This window comes from Cyprinodon tularosa, unplaced genomic scaffold (assembly GCF_016077235.1).
Source record: "Cyprinodon tularosa strain WSP-4 unplaced genomic scaffold, ASM1607723v1 ctg107, whole genome shotgun sequence".
Classification (NCBI taxonomy): Eukaryota; Metazoa; Chordata; class Actinopteri; order Cyprinodontiformes; family Cyprinodontidae; genus Cyprinodon; species Cyprinodon tularosa.
In genome coordinates this window covers 2,550,129-2,572,347 of record NW_024037860.1, presented here as the reverse complement: position 1 = coordinate 2,572,347, position 22,219 = coordinate 2,550,129, and the positions used below count along the sequence as shown (strand labels likewise).

At 37.4% G+C, this 22,219-nt stretch overlaps 1 protein-coding gene across 1 annotated transcript in view; it reads right to left on the bottom strand.

Moving 5' to 3' along the window:
- Positions 1-17,217, bottom strand: part of LOC119786145 (myelin basic protein-like) — an 87,524-nt gene extending 70,307 nt beyond the window's left edge. Inside the window, exon 1 of the mRNA XM_038289260.1 lies at positions 16,955-17,217. The gene's annotated coding sequence lies outside the window, so the exon portion shown is untranslated. The remainder of the gene's footprint in view (positions 1-16,954) is intronic.
- Between the last annotated feature and the right edge of the window lie 5,002 nt (positions 17,218-22,219).

Here is a 22,219-nt window from a genome sequence, read left to right as displayed (position 1 = left end):
TTATGCAGTGTGGATTACAGAAAAAAGGTTCCTAAACCCACATTTTTTTCTTGAAGTTGCACATTAGACAACATCTGCATGGTTCACAACCATCCTACTCTGGAAAAGTTAGAAAACAGAGATTACATCTATGTTAATTGGTACTTAATTTTTAATTTGCCTTAGAATTTCTGGTTTGCTCTTTTAGTAGAAAAAAAAAATTGGGTAAATAAATTAAAATGTTTATTTGACCAGACCAATTTATTTTAAGAGTGTATCTCAAGCTCCCTTGGGTGGATTTTGCCCAAAGAAGACACAAGTTTGTTTCACAAGTAGCTAATCAAAGGCACCAATGTGACTTTTCCAGCTTAGAGAACAGCGAGTACTAATGAAACGGAGCTTATCTACACTGCAAAAAAAAAGGCCCTCCTTGCATTCTAACAATGTTTCAATGAGTTATTGATCTGCAATGTTTTATCACTGAAGTGGAACCCTTAATAATTTGGAAAGTAATTCATATTTAATGCTGTCATATATTTCACGTGCAAAAAATAGTAAATAGAACATCTTTCAAGCTAAACCATTGGTCAAGAACCTGTAAAATAACTAAATTTGTCTATTTACTTATCGGTCACTGCATCATAAATTGTGATGTACTGGCATAGTTTACATAAAACTTAGTAAACTGGTTAGTTTTTAGACAGTGTGCTTAAAACTGCATTCTAACACTAAAATCATTTCTGTAGTAGGAGTAACCCAGTATGACACAGTATGATAAATTGTATGTATTTACTTATTTATTCATTTAGATGTTACTCCTTCAGGATCCAAAGTAATTTCCAGGGATAGTTTGTTTCCCACTGCTATTCCACAGCTGGAGCCACGGCCAAATCAGACGATCATCCCATAGCACTGCCTTGTTAGGTAGGTAAGAGTGTTTGGACTGAAATAAATACGAAGCTTTGTGGTGAGAAGATGACAAACATTTTTTAGTAGTTGAATAATCACAGCATTTCATTTCAGTCAGCTCTATGCTTATTCTCGATTATACTTGATGATGTACTGATTTCGGGTTTAAACAGACAGTGCAGCTACAGCTCTATCTATTCTATATCTATTAAGTTTCAGTCTATAAAGATCTATAGATTTTCACAAACCTTATCTAAGCTAAAAGTGGTTTTATAGAGGTTAACCACAAAAAATTTGGATACATGACGTGTTTAAATAGTCAGAAGTGCAGCTCATTTTAAGTCCATATAATGGACATATTTTTGCAAAGTTTGGATTGGCAGTCAGTGGTTTTTAGACCGTAAACACAGTGAAAATCTGGAATGTATGTACTCCAGAGCTTTTATTGCATTCTGAACTCAACTATTAGGGTGGGCAAAGATATTCTTCCCTGAATGGCAGCAATAACCCCATAGGAGAGGGAATTGCTGTGTCAAGAGACATCTACATGAACTGGACACACACATTTCAAGCTCACAGAGTCATAATACGGCGGTTGAGAACAACACCTCAACAAAGTGAAATGCTGATCACAGAGACAAACACACTTCAGGTTAATATTAAATCTTAGTGTTCTTGTTCCTTACACGTCTAGTTAGTTTCATTTTGATCCATTTGCACTAACATGGAATAAACAGTTTGTAATAGTTGCATTTATTTTCAAGTTAAAAAGCTTTAACTGTGTTTTAGAGTAATAGTGAGTAAGACTGATCTTGGCAGGTTAAAGTGTTGGGAAGATATGCTGCTCATAGCTTGTTAGACATTGTTAAAAAAAATTATCTTTATAAGAGCCATGGGGTCCTGCTTTCTAACTCAATGCTTTGACTCCAAATGAGGCGTTTTCTTTAGCTGAGACATTTCAGGACAGATGCATTTGTCTTTTTTATAAGCAAGGAGTTGTTGAAGGAGTGAATTACTCTATGCTCCATACAGCCAAAGAAAAATGCCTGTCACTCCAGCACTCTGTTGAACTTCCCAATAACTGTATTTTATCCAAAGGAATGTTGCAATGGAACATGTAAGAGGTTATGAAATTTATACCTCAATATAAGTGAGCAGAAAATGCTTACAAGAGCTGCTAAAAGAAAAAATAACACAAAATAATGAAAACTTTGTAACTTAGTGGTGGAAATAATTGCATAATTACTAGGGGTGTGGGAAATAATCGTTTTGGCGATATATCGTGATATTCGGCTGCCCAATATAATATCGATCTTTCACTTCCTAGTATCGATTTTCAAAAAAAAAAAAAAATGGTTACATTTGGTGCAGCACCAAATCTGTACTTGAGGAAGTCACAGTGGAAGAAAACCCCAAACAACATGGATAATAATACCTAATCAATATTTTCTGATGAAAATAAACAGCACTTGATGTTTTATCTCATCATTTGTTTTTGATAGCTGGGGAAAATATGGCAATATATAGTGATACTGCAATATCGTGATAATATCGTATCGTGACCCAAGTATCGCGACATGTATCGAATCGCAACACTCATGCCAATACTCACCTCTAATAATTACATTAACATTCAGGAAAGTCATTATGAACTAATATTTTCATTTTGGTCAAAAAGAGGAATAATTCAAAGTGCTGCTTGCAACTGTTGTAAACTCCTATTTGATGTCTTTAGGTGGATATGAGCAGATGTCAAGTATCAGGGTAAAAAATATGCAATATTCCACATGTACAGGTGCTGGTCATAAAATTAGAATATCATGAAAAAGTAGATTGATTTCAGTAATTCCATTGAAAAAGTGAAACTTGTATATTATATTCATACATTACATACAAACTCATATATTTCAGATGTTTATTTTGTTTAATTTTGATGATTACAAATGACAACAAATGAAAATCTCAAATTCATCATATCAGAAAATTAGAATATTACTGAAGACCAATAAAAACTAAGGATTTATAGAAATGTTGGCCAACTGAAAAGTATGAACATGAAAAGTATGAGCATGTACAGCACTCAGTATTTAGTTGGGCCTCCTTTGGCCTGTATTACTGCAGCAATGCGGCGTGGCATGGAGTCGATCAGTCTGTGGCACTGCTCAGGTGTTATGATAGCCCAGGTTGCTCTAATAGTGGCTTTTAGCTCTTCTGAATTGTTGGGTCTGGTGTATTGCATCTTCTTCTTCACAATACCCCATAGATTTTCTATGGGGTTAAGGTCAGGAGAGTTTGCTGGCCAATTAAGAACAGGGATACCATGGTCCTTCAACCAGGTACTGGTAGCTTTGGCACTGTGTGCAGGTGCCAAGTCCTGTTGGAAAATGAAATCTGCATCTCCAAAAAGTTGGTCAGCTGCAGGAAGCATGAAGTGCTCTAAAACTTCCTGGTATGTGGCTGCGTTGACCCTGGACCTCAGAAAACACAATGGACCAACACCAGCAGATGATATGGCACCCCAAACCATCACTGACTGTGGAAACTTTACACTGGACTTCAAGCAACGTGGATGAAGTGCCTCTCTTCTTTTCCTCCAGACTCTGGGACCTTGATTTCCAAAGGAAATGCAAAATTTACTTTCATCAGAGAACATGACTTTGGACCACTCACCAGCAGTCCAGTCCTGTTTCTCTTTAGCCCAGGCAAGACGCTTCTGACGCTGTCTGTGGTTCAAGAGTGGCTTGACACAAGGAATGCGACAGCAGAAACCCATGTCTTTCATACGTCTGTGTGTGGTGGTTCTTGAAGCACTCACTCCAGCTGCAGTCCACTCTTTGTGAATCTCCCCCACATTTTTGAAGGGGTTTTGTTTCACAATCCTCTCCAGGGTGCGGTTATCTCTCTTGCTTGTACACTTTTTTCGACCACATCTTTTCCTTCCCTTCGCCTCTCTATTAATGTGCTTGGACACTGAGCTCTGTGAACAGCCAGCCTCTTTAGCGATGACCTTTTGTGTCTTGCCCTCCTTGTGCAAGGTGTCGATGGACGTCTTTTGGACAACTGTCAAGTCAGCAGTCTTCCCCATGATTGTGTAGCCTATAGAACTAGACTGAAAGACCATTTAAAGGCTTTTGCAGGTGGTTTGAGTTAATTAGCTGATTAGAGTGTGGCACCAGGGGCCATCAATTTTGAACCTTTTCACAATATTCTAATTTTCTGATATGATGAATTTGAGATTTTCATTTGTTGTCATTTGTAATCATCAAAATTAAACAAAATAAACATCTGAAATATATGAGTTTGTATGTAATGTACACTATATTGCCAAAAGTATTTGCTCACCTGCCTTGACTCACATATGAGCTTAAGTGACATCCCGTTCCTAATCCATAGGGTTCAATATGACGTCGGTCCACCCTTTGCAGCTAGAACAGCTTCAACTCTTCTGGGAAGGCTGTCCACAAGGTTTAGGAGTGTGTTTATGGGAATTTTTGACCATTCTTCCAGAAGCGCATTTGTGAGGTCGCACACTGATGTTGGACGAGAAGGCCTGGCTCTCAGTCTCCGCTCTAATTCATCCCAAAGGTGTTCTATCGGGTTGAGGTCAGGACTCTGTGCAGGCCAGTCAAGTTCATCCACACCAGACTCTGTCATCCATGTCTTTATGGACCTTGCTTTGTGCACTGGTGCACAGTCATGTTGGAAGAGGAAGGGGCCAGCTCCAAACTGTTCCCACAAAGTTGGGAGCATGGAATTGTCCAAAATGTCTTGGTATGCTGAAGCATTCAGAGTTCCTTTCCTTGGAACTAAGGGGCCAAGCCCAGCTCCTGAAAAACAACCCCACACCATAATCCCCCCTTCACCAAACTTTACACTTGGCACAATGCAGTCAGACAAGTACCGTTCTCCTGGCAACCGCCAAACCCAGACCCGTCCATCAGATTGCCAGATGGAGAAGCGCGATTCGTCACTCCAGAGAACGCGTCTCCACTGCTCTAGAGTCCAGTGGCGGCGTGCTTTACACCACCGCATCCGACGCTTTGCATTGCACTTGGTGATGTATGGCTTGGATGCAGCTGCTCGACCATGGAAACCCATTCCATGAAGCTCTCTGCGCACTGTTCTTGAGCTAATCTGAAGGCCACATGAAGTTTGGAGGTCTGTAGTGATTGACTCTGCAGAAAGTTGGCGACCTCTTCGCACTATGCGCTTCAGCATCCGCTGACCCCGCTCCGTCAGTTTACGTGGCCTACCACTTCGTGGCTGAGTTGCTGTCGTTCCCAAACACTTCCATTTTCTTATAATACAGCTGACAGTTGACTGTGGAATATTTAGGAGCGAGGAAATTTCACGACTGGATTTGTTGCACAGGTGGCATCCTATCACAGTTCCACGCTGGAATTCACTGAGCTCCTGAGAGCGACCCATTCTTTCACAAATGTTTGTAAAAACAGTCTGCATGCCTAGGTGCTTGAATTTATACACCTGTGGCCATGGAAGTGATTGGAACACCTGATTCCAATAATTTGGATGGGTGAGCAAATACTTTTGGCAATATAGTGTATGAATATAATATACAAGTTTCACTTTTTAAATGGAATTACTGAAATCAATCTACTTTTTCATGATATTCTAATTTTATGACCAGCACCTGTATACAGAAGAATCATGCGGCACACCTTTCCCTACCTGCTGCTGCAAACAGATGGTCAGCTGACTGAAACACGGCTAAAACATCTTTCCTTTGTTGAAATTATGGCAGATCATTTTCCAGTACTGTCCAGCCATCTAATTAGCCAGCTAACAAAAAGCAGTAACAACGGTTGACCTTAAGGGTGTGCAAAATAATCGTCATGACGATGCATCACGATTCTAATTTTTGTGATCTACTGCATCGATTCTTGAAGGCAGTTGCTTTCAGTTATGCATCAATTGAAGACACGATCCAGATCATAAACAGCCAATCAGCCACTGGCAATGGCTGTATCTTTTTCTTACAATGTTCAGTGAAAATATCGCAATGCATCGCAATATTTCAAGTATCATGATGCATCGTGATAGAATTGCATTGTGGCATGTGAATCGTGATTCGAATAGAATCATGACTTCTTTGCCAATACCCACCCCTAGTTGACCTACTGAGTAATAAGTACTTCTAATGCATCTATATTATCAACTGTATTTTCCTTTCAACCTTTGCATGAAAAAATACATTTATATTAAATAACATAAAAGTTATGATAAAATAATGCAATGCTATTTTAGCAGCAGTCAGAAAAATTGATGTATGTCAAGGTTTCTTGATCTTCCAAGGTTCCATAATACCTTAAAATTTTAAACCATTGCGAGAATCTTGTATCACCCTAGGGCTACCTTAACTTCTGTTGTCTTTTGCTAATGAGCAGCATGTCTGTCTCTGAGTAAAAAAAAAAATTCTAGACAAGAATGTCTTTAAAAATGATCTTAGGCACTACAGGTTGTAAAAAGATAGCTTTAAATAGCTTCACTTTAAAAGAAAAAAAAAATGAAAGACAAGCATCCTAGAGCAGCCAAACTAGATCTTCAGAAAAGCTATTATGGCTACTGTTTAATTAAAGACATGGTTGTCTAGTGGATGCAATCCAAAGCATTTAAATAGTCTGAGGGTTTATGGCTCTTCGCCATTGTCTTCCCAAAGACACAAAAAACATTTCAATAGCTGGTAACATTTGTTAAATGTGTTACGTCAGTCTTAGCAAGCAACAACGATATTCACAACAAACAACAACATTTACTGAAGGCTTGAACGAAGCCATGATTACATACAAGTGTGAGTTAGGACAAGCAGCTACGTACAGAATGTAAGAAAACAAGCAACCAATTGAACGTTTAGCCTAGTTACTGTCTTTTTGATATTTCTATAGACACCAAATTCAAACAAGATGTCATCAACAGCCCAAGTAATTAAAACTTGCAAAGAAAAAAAAATGAATCAATATTTAAAAGATATGAGAAAAGAAGATAGAATGAGATAGGGAATAAGTAATACTTTGTGGAAAGCTTATATTTGTTAATGACAACTAAATGGCAAGTATCAGCACTTTATAAATCAATTTTTCTTGTGAATAGCTTAGTAAGTGTGTCTCCCTCCTCTCTTTTTAGTTTTTATGTTTTTCTTTCTTTTATAACTTAATAAAAAAAATCTTGAAATATGTTTTTTTTCATAACATGACATGTTTTCCCTAAGAGTAGTTTTATTAAGCACCTTTGACTGTAAAGGTTGCAGACTGCTGGCCCAGATCATGAGGTCAACATCTGTAAACTTTGGACTGATGTGAGGAGCACTGTGTGGGTTAGCTAGTATGCATCTAGTATTTTATTGCCTCATGTAAATCTTCTATAGTAAACTAGTCTTTAACATTCCTTTTCTGCAGCAGAGTAAACTTGTGCATTGGGCGTAGAAAGAGATGTTGCAGTTGATTTTATCTCCTATTCTTTCCATGTAAAAAAAACCAAACAGTTCCTGCTAACTACACAACTTTTAAAGCTCTCTGTGCAGATATGCATCTTAAGACAAACTATAAACAGTTATTATTTTTTGCCATTAGTTAACCATTGATCCTATGAAATTGATTTCAGCTGGTTTCTTTCTAGTTTCTTTCTTCTTCAATGTCTTTTTTATATAATTTTCTCCTTGTATTCAACATTCCCCTCGTTATTCAAAGATTTTACCCACAGATTAATTTATTAACTGCTCTCTTTTAAATTCTTTGCATGTGTAGATTTCTTGGGTTAAATTGTGAAGAGTCATTTTAACTATCATCATTAAACATATCATAAATCTCATCGACTTTATACTGAAATCTGCAAATCGAACTAAAACAGTCGAACCGAACGGTTCGGACGGTTTTCATAAACCGTTCCATCCCTAATATTTTGTATTTGGTTTAGTTATGACTCGGTTTTAAAATGCACGTCTTCCCATCCACAAACACAAACAAAAAAGACATAATCTGTCCTTTCACCTTCAGTCCTTCTGGCTTGGAACTCATAAGTAGAGATTTTTGTGTGGAGTAGAGAAATCTTTTAACTTTCCCTTCCTAACTGTGCACTGCTTGTCAGCTGGACAGCAGGAGCCTCCTACAATTTTCCCACCCTTTCAACTTGGAAATACATCTAGTAGACCACCTATTATATTTATTAAAATAATGTAGTTTCATCTTAATGGCCACAAAAAAAAAAGACAATTCCTCTTGTTCCTCATTTCTAGTCCTGGAATTTCTTAACCCTAAACTGGCATCATGTTAAAGCTGAAGTCTGTAAGTTTTTTAAAAAAATCACTTTTTTGTCATATTGGCTGAAACTGTCCCTATGCCCAGCAGCAGTACATGTGATATGTAACCTGTGAAAAAAACTGCTTCAATTGGTACCGCCTACTGCCTGTATTTCAATCTGGAAAGAATAATTCGGGACGAGTCAAAACAACCAATCACAGCCAGAGGAGCGTCTGATGGAGTGTCAATCACAGCTCACACACGCTGAATCCCCCCCCCCCCCTTCTGGTCGCATGCGGTACCGGGCAGATGCTGTGAGAGGGGTGGAGCTTGGAGGTGGTGCACGAGTGAAGCAGAGAGGGTGGGGGAGTGGCGTGAAACCTGTTTTTCTTCAAATTTTCAGTCGAAGTCTGCTCTCTTCTCAATGTTACAGACTGCAGCTTTAAGGCCTGTTGCAATAAAAATGACCTCAATTAATCCCATGACAAAAATGAATCGCATGATCACTTTAAATCAGACCCAATGGTTTTTGTTTGACTGCCTGTTTGTTTTCCTAGCATCTACCTCTCTTTCTACTAAAGAGTCTGGGTGACAAAAGGTTTCCCTCAGGTGCATTGATGTCCACTCATCTTTCCCCTGATTGTTTCTCTATCCTATCGAATGTATCATGAGAGCCTCGTGACTGAGGAGTAGCAAGCCAGAGAAACAGTAGCGATTTAGACATACAGATATGGAATAGGTTTCAAATCCGAACGTGACAGCTGCAGCATGGGAGCGCTTTGGATTCACACTGAATTATATTATTATTGTTTAGCACAATCATATCTAGGACAATTTATCTTCCAGTAAAATCTGTTATTATGACATCATGTTTATTAGGAAATATCCACGTCTTGAACGTCAAAAATGTATGTTTATTGGTGCAAACAAGTGCTACCATAACTACTTTTTCAAGACTTACTTTTTACATGTTGAGTGAAAGATTTAGGCGGAAATGCAGGCCTATATGAAGAATATGGTAGAAAATAGAACACCATGCCAATAATGCCACTGAGACTCTGGCCGTTTCTCAATTCACAAGAACTCGAGTACGGACTCATATTCTCTCTAAGTATATTCTTGACAAGAACACAGGAAAGTATGGATTCGAGAAGAACGGGAGCATGCAGCATAGATAAGGGTCAATTGGAACAGAATTGTACTTGTGACGTCACCACAAGCTCAGCTCGTCTGGAGCTGCATTTTACCTGCTGTTATCAATAGTCTCTAGATAATAATAGATTACTACTTTTTTCATTTAGTTGGTGAATAATAATGAACACAGATAAACACAAATCAAATAAAAATGTTGCCAATGAAAACAAAAAACTTGCTCTGTGAGCGCTCCCCTGGAAGCTGCTGCTGCTGTGATTCATGCTGGGACAGCTGTCAATTTCAAGAACGGACCAGTCTGCTGTGATGCATGGGAGGGAGGGGCAAGAACAACATCCGGGGAGTTTGTCCGTTCTCGGCCTTGCGTTCTTGTAAATTGGAACAGTACTAAGACTGAGGCTGATGATGTTTCACAAGCACTTGAGAACGCACCAGTACACTTACTGAGAATCTGCCCCTGTCTCATCAACTACTTCTTCCAGACTTATCATGCCAGCGTCACTTAATCATTGTGACCATCACTTCTCCTCTTGGGCAACAGCAGTAGTCTGGTCCTAGTTATATACAATGAGTAAGCGAGGACAGTTGAACATGGGGCCAGGCTGGAGGATGAGCTTCCGTTTTGTCAGGTTTTGTACACTCAGGCGTGACTGTCTGGCTGAACTGCAGTCGTTCCTCCACACAGAGAAACAATGTTTGCCTGTGGGCTAGGGTTGGGAATTGAAAAGATTTTCACGATTCCGATTCCCTTTTCGATTCTATGAAACGATTCGATTCTTTATCGATTCTTTTTTCGATTCCAATTTGGGGGAAAAAGGAGAACAAACAGTTTGATTATCAGCATCAACTTTGTTTACTTAACTATTGCACAATCTTACAAACTCAACAAGATCAAGATGTCCACAGGAAATGTGAAACTGGAGTAACATCTGTGTTTAAATGAAAAATGAATACAAGAACAAACTTAATAACCAACAATGTCTAATAACAAATGATGGGATAATAACCTATTTTAAATAACAAAAAATACTAATTATAAAACAGTAGTAGGGAAAATTAACAGTTCTTTTGCAGAAAGATGAGCATATCTGCTTTTTCTGGAAGGATACGGGATCTTTCAGGGCTTAGGGTGTCTCCAGCCGTGGAGAACACCCTCTCAGATGGGGTGGAGGAAGCCTGCACACAGAGGTAGTTTTCAGCCAGTCCAGATAGCAAGGGCAGCGTATCTTGCTTGTTCCACCACCACAGTGTGGCGCTATCCGTGCAGGGGATGGAGGGCAAGCTTTTATAGAGCTGGATTTCCTGATCTACCCTCTGGGCTAAGGAAAGACGGGGCTTTGATTCACAAAGTGACCGCAGCTCGTTGTCTTCCTCCTCGAATAGTTCTTCCAACTTGCGTAACTTGCGTAACTTACGTAACTTACGTAAAAAACGTGAAGTAAGTCGTGCTCCCCAGAGCCGGCGCTCTAGGCTCTGGTGCTGCGGGAATCGAAAAAAGAATCGTTCAGCGAGCTGCCAAACGATGCCATGGAATCAGAAAATGGTTTTCGATTCCCATCCCTACTGTGGGCTGAAGCTGTCAGTCTGAAACATTAAAGCTTTTTGCTCATTAAATATGAGACGATGAGCTTGGTGTCACAGTTGGATGGTCTTATCCAAATGAGTGACATTGACTTATAGTGATTTAGCAGACTGTGACACTTTTAGGCTTATTCTTGCTCACAGTTGGATGTCTGCCTGAGAAATGTGACGGTACTGATGGATATAGGGCTGTTAATCTGCACACATTTTGCTCTGGGATATTTCTAAAGCAGCAAAACGGTTTCAGGGAACATAGAGTGAACAAAAACCTTAAAGGTCCTATGCTCTCTATAGATATTGCTTTGTCATTTCAAACTGATGTTTGTTTTGATTTGTTACTCACCGGCTCACCTATAAGTTTGCTAATATAGCCAGGGGCCGGGGGTGCAAACTCAATTCACTTCAGTGGAGATATAAGCACACATCTTTCTAAGCTTGCAAGCTAAAAAAAAAAAGAGACAACTATGGCCTTTTGATTTAGATCTGGAGGAAAGTAAAGAAAATAATAATATCCTGATAGGTTCTTTTTGTTTTTTTGCTCTCTTGAGAGAGATGCTAACTCCCACAGTAAACAGTCCTGTTTCTGCCTCCCACACCACAATTATAGTTCAAGCTTTTCACACCTTTGATAAACACCATCAATGCGAAACAGCTCTTGATTGCACATCCATATTTTTGAGTTTGACATGTCATAAATGTAGACTGGGTACGGTCCACCGTTTCAACCAATTGAATTTTTTGAGAGGTGCAGATCTGAGAATATAGAGACATTGGCTCTATTCACACCTGGTAATAAAGGGGTCTTACTGTAATTAGGGCTTTACCATATAAATATTACAGTACAGTATGTACTGTGGTTTAAAAGTTGGGTTAATTTTCGGTTCACTTCAATCAAAGGCTTGTTGAATGCTGCAGGAAGCTTGATTTTTTACTATAGCTAATTTTCTAAAGATCATATTAAGCTTGAGTTAATTTTAGTTTGCCATTTCAATTAAGTATGGAAAAAAAGAGCTTCCTACAATCTTTACTGCTGTTGGAAAATATGCAACAAAGTTTTGGTTAGCTTATCTTTCTTTCAAAATAGCAGTGTTTACCAAGAGCTGGGACTCCTCTCTGTTATGCTTCTGTGTCACTTGCACTGCACACCTATTTCTGCACATAAACACTCTACATGTGTTAAGGTAGAAAGATAAGGTTGCGTTTGTTTGTTGCATGTGCGTACCCAACTGCCAGCTCTGTAGCGGATGCTTTCTGAATCAATGTACTGTTATGCTCCTATTCCTGAGTGATTAGGTTATAAGATCTGCTTTACAGACAAACAAACACTGTACATCAAAGACTTTGCTAACAGCTGAGAAACGAACAGGGCATTAAGAGTCGACTAATGTTTCTCTAGCATCACACAGACACATACATTCACTCCTTTCAGGCACTCCTATTCAGAAAACAACATGACTGACATTCACCAGGTAAACATTTCAAGGAGATTCAACTGGGTTGCATTTTATGCATTTTATTTTTTTCATGAGCACATTAATGTTGCTGAGAAAGCAGGATAAAGTGCAACTTTAGTATGCAGGGATTTAACCTGTACAATGGCCCTGCAGTAAAAACAGATCGTCTTTAGATATTGTTTCATGTTAAATTCACAAGGCACTTCAAATATAGTGAATATGTCTAAATTACTTAACATTGTGGTGACCTTGGTAGGTTCAGTCATGTCTTTTTCCCCAATGAATAAGACAATTTTTTCGTCTGTAGAGAAAAAATCTTAAAAGTATTCCAGATAGCCTTCTAACTAATGTATATTAGTTGTCGGCAGTCCTGACTTCTCTTGCCTCCTGCTTGTTTAATTTTTACTTTAAAGTAAGATTTGGAAATGGCTGCTGCTTGAGGAGTCAGGTTACGTTGATTTTTCACCTTCAACATCCCTTGATTGATGATTGATTGATTGATTGATTGATTGATTGATTGATTGATTGATTGATTGATTGATTGATTGATTGATTGATTGATTGATTGACTTTATTGATCTCACAGTGCAGAAAATGTATTCATTGCAGCCGTTCAAATATTCAAAAAGAAGAAGAAGGTGCAAAAGGAAGTAAAGGTGCATGGGGGTATATACAGCATATACTGTATGTCCACATATCTGACAGCTGAAATCTCTCTTTTTTTGAGCAGGATCATACAAGGTTATTGCACAGGGTATTTACTGACAGACTGCTTTTAGACCAATGTGAATGCTTCATGTCCTGCTCTGATTGAAAACCTTTCATAATGCATCTTGAGTTCATTCACAAAAGATTTTAGTACCACCTGGATTTGCTCTAATTATGAATCTTAATAATGCTGTTTGAAGCATGTCAAAAACAAAATTTTTTTTTTTTTTTTAGCAATGTAGAGTTGTTGCAAAACACTTTTTCTTTAAATATGGATATTTAGTGCTCACCAAAGTTCCAACCCACACATTTCAGTGTACTTTATTGTTATTTTATTTTCTCCCCCCCAAAAGCAATTCAAATCAGATCGGATGGATGGAGAGAGTTTGTGGACATCTATTTTCAAGTCTTCTCACAGAAAACCACATTTTTTAAAATCTTGGCTTTGACTAGGCCTTCCTTACACACAAATGTGCTTTAATCTTAACTATTTAGTTATAGCCATGTTTTGAGGATCTTTTTTTTAACTAAAATGAGTTATTTTCTCCCTCTGAGGGACTGTATTTGTTGAAGAAGTCTCCCATATAACACTGTCAACAAACATTACAAAATGGAAATTATGTTAGTTTTATTCAAAGAATAAATTACTTAAGTGAACTGTATTTAATATCTAGGGTACTCCTGGAAGCAGCTGCTTGTATTTGACTTTTATGTATAGATATCTGGGTAAAAAGGGGTAAATAACAAATAAAAAAAAGAAACCAGTTCATTTTCCTTCTTTCATTCTCATTTAAAAATACTTTGTGTTGCACAATCACATAAAATTCCTCAAAATATACTGAAAACCCCAAAACAAACATATTACTCTACTTCAGGACATGAGGTAACTAGTGATAAGAAGAAGTGCCATCAGAGTGCCACACCCTGGGCAGATCTAAACCAGCACTCCTGTGATGGTGTGCAGGGGGAGTTGTTCAGGTAATGCAACTCAACCTGTCCGCCAAGAACAGGCGGAGACACGACGGGAAGTGAGAGAGAAGAGGAAGCGTGTGAGTCTGAGAGCACGGAAGTGAACTAACCTCAGTTTATCACCTGTAAGCAGCAGATGTACCATGTGGATGTGGTGCACTTAGCAAACAGGGGCAAAGCGAATGTCTCCTCGCAAAGAGAAAAACTAACAGAACAAGGTTTGAGTACAGCCACGCTGCCGTCTCTGCGCTGCTCATAAGCACGAAGGAATGCCAAGTGAGACATGTGATTGTGTAAGCACAACTCTCGGCATTCTACCCGCTGGCTGAAGTAAATCCTGTGAAATTTAATGGAGAGCATTCCTGTGGCCTTCCCCACTCAGTTAGCTGTAGGCAAACTATAGGTCTCTCTTCAAACTATGCAAAGGTAAATCACAGCAAAGGCATGCCCATAGAATCTGCATAGAAACTGAAACCACCTAACGTTTAGCTCTCCTTGCATCTAAAAAGGAGAGTTAAATCTTTAAACCTCTCCATAACTTGTATAAAATTTTCCTGATTAAAGAAGTTCAAATCAGCTGGCTTTATTAAAGCTGCAGCTCAACCAAGCACAGCTACTCCTGTATAACTGCATGCTTTAAAGCACGTGCAGAAAGCAGCAACAATAAGAGTAAACAGCTATGGCCCCTGGTGTTATTTCTTTGTTTCATATGAATTTCCTTTCAATCTTGAACCTGTTTCTACATCGTATCTAAAAAGTAGTACTTCTGTTTTTTTGTATTATAGAGTACCATGCAATGTTTGCTATAAAAAGTGGTGTGTGTTTAAATTTTAGAGTAATTTAATTGTTAGTGTGTCTGCTGGTTGAAGCACATCTCCCATATACTTTGTTTCCCAGGAGTGGGAAGCGAAACGTCTTCAAACTTGGAAACAAAGTAGTCGACAGTTTTTTAAACTTTTTCAGTATTACTATGACCTGGATGACTAAGAATATTCACCAGCATACTCCACTGTACAACAACAGGCAAACATTTTCAAGAAAAGCAAAAAGAATTTATGCAGTCTTTAAGTAGATCAGGTCAGGGTCCAATAATTTTTCTTTTACATTCAGTATTTGGTTTGGTTTCAGTATATGCATCAATACAATTAATTCCTAGCCATCTTATTAATGTATCTACCAACACTATCATTTTACCTGTCAGAGACAAGAAAGGAAAAAGAAAAAATTTAGTTTAACAATTTGTCATTGGTAGGATTGACCTCAAAGAAATCAAAGAAATGCCTGATCGCTGCAATCTTTTGCATAAATAATTGACATTTTTGTTCTTTAAAGTCAGTTTTGAATGCTAAGAATAATTAAATTTTAAGGTGTTATCAAGAGCTTTATGAATCAACTGCGGTCCCTTTTAACATATTGTGTGTTTGAAAAACAAATTACTTTTTGCTTAATTTTAAGTACATTTCCTCAGACTAAAAAAAAACTATAAAGTAGCATGTTGAAACAAAAACGTCGACCCTAGTTTTTAGTTTTACAAATATAAAGGTTTAAAGCCCTAAGGTATGATTTCATACCGCATTCTGGAGGAAAAAACTCTGCATGACGTTTCAGAGTGATTTGAAATACACCACGCATACATGTAATTCTTTTAGAAAGTGGATTATGTTTAATGTTATAGATATTTCGGTAATTGGATCATGGTCCATTGATGCTAGCAGCATACATATATATATATATATATATATATATATATATATATATATATATATATATATATATATATATATATATACATATATATATATACATATATATATATATATATATACATATATATATATACATATATATATATATATATATATATATATATATATATATATATATATATATATAGATTTAGAAGTGTCCCTATCTCTAAACAGAAGTATTTGGTTATAAATTTATACATATAATATTTATAACAAAATACTTCTGGTTAGAGATAGGGACACTTCTACATACCCAAAATAGTGCATTTAATTAGCATATTGTCAGAAATAAAACTGACACTGTCATTCTGCAATGTGCGTATTGTGTTTTGATAACAAATATAGATACTTTGGGCCAAAACTGATTACAACAAAACAGCAACATAAACGCCTGACCTACAAGCACCAGCCTTAGTTGAAATTATATCAAATTAAAAGGTTATTAACTTCACTATATTATTTTTGCACCATTTCCTGCAAGATTAATACCCTCCATGATCCAACTCACAAAAATAAAAAACTCGGCCAACAAACAATCCTCTAACAAATGGTATCATCTTTAATATCGCCAGCATACTTCAGCTGATTGGTGTTCGACAGAGTCCAGGATCGTACACATTTCCGGTAAGAGTGAGTGAGGATTTCTCACAAATAAAGAGAAAATCTCCGATTATATTCATCTTCTAACAGTTTTATGGTAGCCGAATTAAAGAAACACTTAATTTACTTTCGAATTTTGTTTAAGTTTGAGCAACTACGTTGAAGCTCGACACCAAAGCCTAAATAAGCTCTATATTGAGAAATGAGTCAAGGGAGTTTGGAACAAGAGAGTGGAAACTGGAAGGGTTGGTGCGTGCGGTGGAAACGACACTCATAAGGCACATGACAGACCAGCGCAGTGACAGTTTGGTGTGCGAGATGCTTAAAGACACTTTGCCACATTTTAGAATCTGGAAAAACAACGGCTTAAAATAAAAAAAATAATATATATTTTTTAAATCACGTTTCGCCGCACGTTTTTACGCGTCTCTTGCACCATGAAAACAAGTCGACGTGGATAACATGTTTACTATGGTTACACCACGTAAGCTGCAGTCATAAAGATGTAAATCTACAACCACATAGCAGGAATATACCCATGGCGTGTTTGCATGTGTTTTCCACAACAGTGAATGTTTCCAGATTGTGTGCAACAACATACCCTTCTCCGGTTAGTCTGTGTCAAATACATCCACAGTTGAGTCTTGCACTGGATGTAACCAAAACTGTGTCTTCTTTCAGCAGTGGTTCATAGAGGGGTTATTTATTATTATTTTATATTAATATAAAGCGTCTTTCCCCCCCCTCTTATTTGTTCGCGGTTAAAGCTTTAACCAAAGTGTCTCCGTTAGTTAAAAACAGAAAGAAAAACAGCGTCTCCGTGCTTCCTGATTGAAGTGAAGCGGTGATGATGATGTTTGCAAGGGGTGGGGCGGAATGCAGCGTTTAGTCCGCCAAGAAGCTCCACAAACACGTTGGCGCACGTCTGCGCCTGATTATTATGACTACAGCCGAGGTTCTATGTGCATAATTTCACAACATATTTTATGCATAATACATTTTTTTAAAGAATCTTAAATAACAAGAGAACAAACAGCAGCGCACTTTGTACTGTCAGCAGAACCCTAGAAAGCTCCACCAAGAAGTGTTACAAGTTGCACAATACTTCCACTTACTTTACGAGAAAATATATCAGACTGCATTTTTTCCCCACAGTAAATGCTGCCTTAATGATAAAAAAAAACATAAATATTGACAGGCTTTGGATTTATCTGGCATACAGATGACAGTCAGTTTGGAGGAAGTTAAATTCTCTTTATTTAATTACCTCCAGTTCATAGGAACGTACCCTTAACCTAAAAGGCTCCAGTCAAATCCAATAAGGGAACCAATCAACTTTATTCCATCCAGTGCCTTCTAGTGGAAATAACTTTTCCAGGTTTCATCATACTGCAACTTGTACCATGAATTTTATTGTTCCATCATGACAGATTAGTACGGGTGGTGAAACATTTACAAATGGTTTCTTTTATAGATAAAAATGTGAAATGTTTTGCATGCATCAGCAGGAGATCAAACAGCATTGTTAAATCTTGTCTAAAATTCATAATTGAATTGGGTTTGCACTTTAAGTGGGTCATACATCCCATGGCTGTTTAGGTTTATAGCCCTGCTGACTGATGAACCTTCAGCCTTGTTTTAAGCTGATAACAGGTTTTCATCATTTCAGTATTTTGCAATCGATCTCCCATTCATGTCTTGTAATCATCCCTGTATGCGAGGAAAATCATCCCCACAGCATAATGCCACCACCATGATATTGTGTTCAGATAAATAGTGCCTGTTTCTGTTGTCTCTATAGCCCAAAAAGCAGCTTCCCCCCTTGTTAACTGTGTCCCCTACATGGCAAGAAAAGTGCAAATAGGAATGGCTGTCTTTCAACAATAGCTTTCTTCTTACAGCTCCCCTGCATAGGCTAAATTTTCAAAGACGAATGATGGCTAAAAATTATTTCCAGGTCCTCCAGGTCAGTGTTGGTACTGTAGCTTGAGAGTTCCTGCAGAAGCTACAGAGATCCACAGTTTAGACAGCAGAATCAAAATTGTCATGAACTGTGTTCATGACAATTTTCGGTGTTTGGGGGGAGGAAGGATCTGTTTGTAGTTTTCAAAAGCTTTTCAGAGTATGCATTAAATCGTATTATATAAATAATGTGTAGTTTCAACCAAAACTTTACTTTTTAAAACCCTCTCTATGGCAGAAAACCAACTCTTAAAATAACCCTCATTTCACTATACCTGGGATGTGGAAGCATCCTTTCCTGGAGGGAATAAAATAGAATACAAAGTCCCTTTATTGTCCCACAGTGGGGCTAATTCAGGTGTTACAGCAGCTAAAACAAAGTAGAAAAAATGGTCACACAAATGAGGATCTTCGAAACGTGAATAACAGAAAAGAGTGAAGAGTTAAAAAATAAACAATTTATTTATTATAAATAAATACTGTACTGTAAAGTGTTTCAACAATATAAAAACTGCACCTGTAGGTTAAATAACCAATATACAGCTATGGACATTTTTACAGTAATGGATATTTAAAATAGCAGCAACATCAGAAATGTGCAAAATGACAGCAGCATGTTATTTAACCGACTAAGATTGAAACTGTGCAAAATCAGCATGAATGTAACAACTTATTGAGGTTGTTAGGAAGAGCGGTGGTTATAGAGTCATTCAGCTGCTGGGAGGAAGGATACTTCACTTTTCAGATTTTTCTTTTTTTCATTTTGCTCAGTGAAATGAAAGGTTTGGTACTTTTAGATCACTTAACAGATTGTCTTTGTAGGTTTTTGCAGCAAATTTTCACAAATCACATCTCAAGCTATATATTCTGCATAATTTTCAAAAGCTACAAGGATTGAGTGATAATTTAGGGCACTATTGTTGAATCGAAGTCACAAGAAGCTGTTTGGAAAACTCATACAATACCATGCATCATCAAACTCAACTCTAAAATGTGGAAGGACTATCATGCTTTTGGATGTTTTTCGTCAGTCAGAGCTGTTTATCTGACCAGGACTCACGGAAGAAAACCTGTTAGAGGCTAAAAAAAAAAGACTTGGTGCTGGATGAGGTCCTCCCATAGAAGAACAACAATCGTAAACATACTGCCAGAGCTTAAACAGAATAGTTTGCTTATTTTTATCATGCAGCAATCAAAGTACAGCCAATGTCATATGAGCATAAAACACAAAAAAAAAGACATTTTGTTCTTAGTTTGACCAGTTTAACAAAGAAGAAGTGGATAAAAGAAATCAGTCAATGATAATTCAAAGGTACTTGATCCATAAACATATCCTACCCTCTGTTAGTAAAATAAAAACAGATTTAAATCAAAGTATACATTTCCTTCCATTTTGCAACTTTGCTCTAATTTAAAGTTTGTGGTTATAGCCTGAAATAAAATGCAGAAAAAAAGAGAAGTATGCATACTTTTGAAAGACACTGACATAGGCTTTAACATACTGTAAGCTTTTTGCCATTGTCCCTTTAAATCCTAAACTTCTGTCCACATGTCAGTTGTCTGATTATTTATGTGGTGGAAGAGTTATTAGCCCTGTTGTTTAAAAAAGGTCCTGGGTGTCCGTCATGCCTCTTCCTTTATGTAGTTTACAATTTCTCCAATGCTTCTCTCCAGGTACATCCTCGCAGAGTTCAAAACATGAATTCCAGGTTAATTGATATCTACAATGTCTTCTGCTACAGGTGTACGTATGTGAGACTGTTCGCCCCTTGTGTCTCAGTGTTGCCCTCGATGACGTTTTTGATAAAAGAGCCTCTAACTAGAGCAGCCCTTCAAAATTTAACGTTGAGCTGATTGTCCAGTATCATCAGATTCACATCATGCTCCTGTTGATGCAGGTACATCTTAATTCCCAATAATAAAACAACAAAGAAATGGAGGTCAGTGAAAGGTTCTTGCAACCAATATAGTGCAATCATTAGATGTAATGATACTTCCAAGATAATTTCTTTAATGTTTTCAGGATATACAACGGTTATTTCTAAGGAAGAAATGTGGAACATGCAGTGAATCAAGCTTTTTTCCACAGAAGCCTTTTGTAATATCAGTCAAAAACAGACAGCTGTAGATGATTTGTGTTAATGATTGTTAATTAATAATTAGATAATCTCCTTTCTGGTGCTGTTAGTGTTCAGGGCGGCTCAGTGAGCTATAATCGATGCTATTAGGGAAATCTGTGCTTTTCATCATGTCACATGTCAGAATGTCTGTGAAGGAAATCCAGGTCTAAAGTGTTTTATGTTAATCTATATGTTGCTATCATCTTCATTTTTCAGTCATTCTGGTGTGTTTGAAGTCCAGGTTTGGTTAAAAAGTGTCTTTCAGTAAAGGAAAGCATGATTGATGTCTATACAGGCGCTTCTCCATGGAGGATATCTGCAAATTTCAATAGTTTTTCAATAGTTTAATTGAAGCATTTTCTATAAATGAATGTACATTTGACACATTTCTAATGTTTTAACAATGATTTTATACATTATTGTATTGACTAAGTCAACAATGAGGCTGAGCCACAAAATATTGTCGCTCAAGAGGCCAGCTGTTCACAGATTGCTATATCAAATAATGTAAATGTAAAGTTGATAAGAAGACAAAATTGTGGTCACTGGTCAAAAAAAAAGAATCATCTAGAAAATCTATGGAAGGGGTTTAAGAGGACAATAAGAGACAACATATCCACTGTTTCAGATCAGAAGTCTGGTATAAAAGTAACCTGCGCTTATTTAACACTTTAGCATTTCCACAAGCAAAGCATCTCAGCTATTTCATGGGAATGTTGCCTGAGACTAACGTTTTACTGCTACTTGATATCACATAAACAACCTTTCAATGGATTTTGTTATATTCAAATTTTCAGAGGACATCAGAAAAAAACAAGATCAGAGAATTAATTCAGGGTCTTTTACAAGCTGTAAGCCATAATCATTAAAACCTAGAAATACATGCTTAAAATATATCATTGTTTGTGTGATATAATGTAGAAGATTTCCCTTTTTTAAGTTACAGGAGTAAAAAATATGTAATTGGTTGGAATTTGATTTCTTAACTTAGATAGTGTCTTGAACACTCGAACACATAAAGCAGTCTGTCATTGACAGACCTGCTCTGCTCTTTTCTCTGTGGGATTAAACAACCTGTTCATTAGCAGTGAAACACCATTCCTGTTTCACCCTAACCCACGGTTGCTCAGAATCCAAGGTAATCTACAACCTTCCTTACGCCCAGCTTACTTTATGAATCTGCCATCAGAAAACTGTCCTCGACCTGCGTCAGTGAGAGCTTCCAAATCTTTGAGGCCACAGTACAGTAAACAATAGTGGGCTCAGCAGATGAGCAACTATCCCAAGAATCCAAACATAAAACAAGTTTCTTTACACTTATCAGATAGTTAGAATAAGACCTGGAAAAATGTTTTTGCTTACAACACATAAAATATGAAAAAAATTCTATTAAGATCCTTTTAAAATCACATATTCTTATGAAGCATTTCTGTTGAAGTTCATGTAAAAAAAAACTTGTAAGAAAACCAATCTTTCAGAGTTGTTGAGACGGACAAAATACATAAAGAATGTAAAGTCCATCTAGTTATATTCATTATTAAGGATTTTCCAGATCAGTTCCACTATCCGTCACAGATAGGGTTGAGTTCAACATGCCGCTACAGGTGTTTTGGTTTCAGTATAGCACAGACTTCAGTGGCAAATGCTGATTTTTATTTGCCACAAGGAGAAGTAGCGCTATTTACAGCAGTGTTATCTAAGTGCTTTATTTCCTGCCTGTTGGATGTCCAACATTTCCCCATTGAAGCTGTTTCAATTCCAAAATGTTGATTAAATGTTTAGGT